This window comes from Bison bison, unplaced genomic scaffold (assembly GCF_000754665.1).
Source record: "Bison bison bison isolate TAMUID 2011002044 unplaced genomic scaffold, Bison_UMD1.0 scf7180017849233, whole genome shotgun sequence".
Classification (NCBI taxonomy): domain Eukaryota; kingdom Metazoa; phylum Chordata; class Mammalia; order Artiodactyla; family Bovidae; genus Bison; species Bison bison.
Genome location: NW_011479806.1, coordinates 11,233 through 12,074, shown reverse-complemented (window position 1 = coordinate 12,074; position 842 = coordinate 11,233).

Sequence of the window (842 nt, the reverse complement as noted above, 5' to 3'; positions counted from 1 at the left end):
CATCCAAATCCTAACCCTCTTACCTCATCCTTGTCATTACGATACAGACTCTTTCTGCTTGGTTTCCAACTTCCTACTTCTTTCACAAAATATCCCCTGAATGTTTTGGACCAGTTTGATATTTTCTTTATCTAAAGTTCTATAGCACTCAGATGTGCTATACAGCTTCATACTTAGCTGTCAATTGCCTCATTTACTTAAAATTGGTAGATGTATATATTTTTTATTTCCCCAAGTATATTCTAAGTTCTTTGAGTGAATGGACCACATCTTCTGCTTTTTAAAAAAATCTCCCCACAGTAGTTAGCATAATATTTAAAAGTTTCATAAGATCTTAGCAATCATAATTAGGTAGTTCCAACTCTAAAAACAAAGGAAAAAGTTTGACCTTTTGTTGTCAACTGAACTATTACTGTAGGAGTTGATGATACTAAACCAAGATTTTATGTCTAAAACCAACTGAGAATTTTTTTGTGTCTTTAAATTTTTACCAACTCAACTAACTTAATTCCTGAGATTATTCAGTCATGATTGTTCTTACAGTGTTCCTTATGGTTAACAAAACCATGGCCAAGGTTTCCTCTGCTGTGAAACCTCTACTTGTCCTTCTATAGCCACCACTTGTAGCCCAGGGCCTGACATAGGTGACTAATAACATTTTGTTAGAGGAATTTAGCTTGTGCCTAGAGAATAACTTGTTTACTTGAAAAAGATTGGGAATGTGCATTAATTACTACAAATACAAATTATAAAAACAAATATAAGAGATTTGTTAAAAATAGAAACTATATGATCTTAACAGGAAATCAGTTTTAGGAAAGTAGCTTAGAATGGTAAGCTAA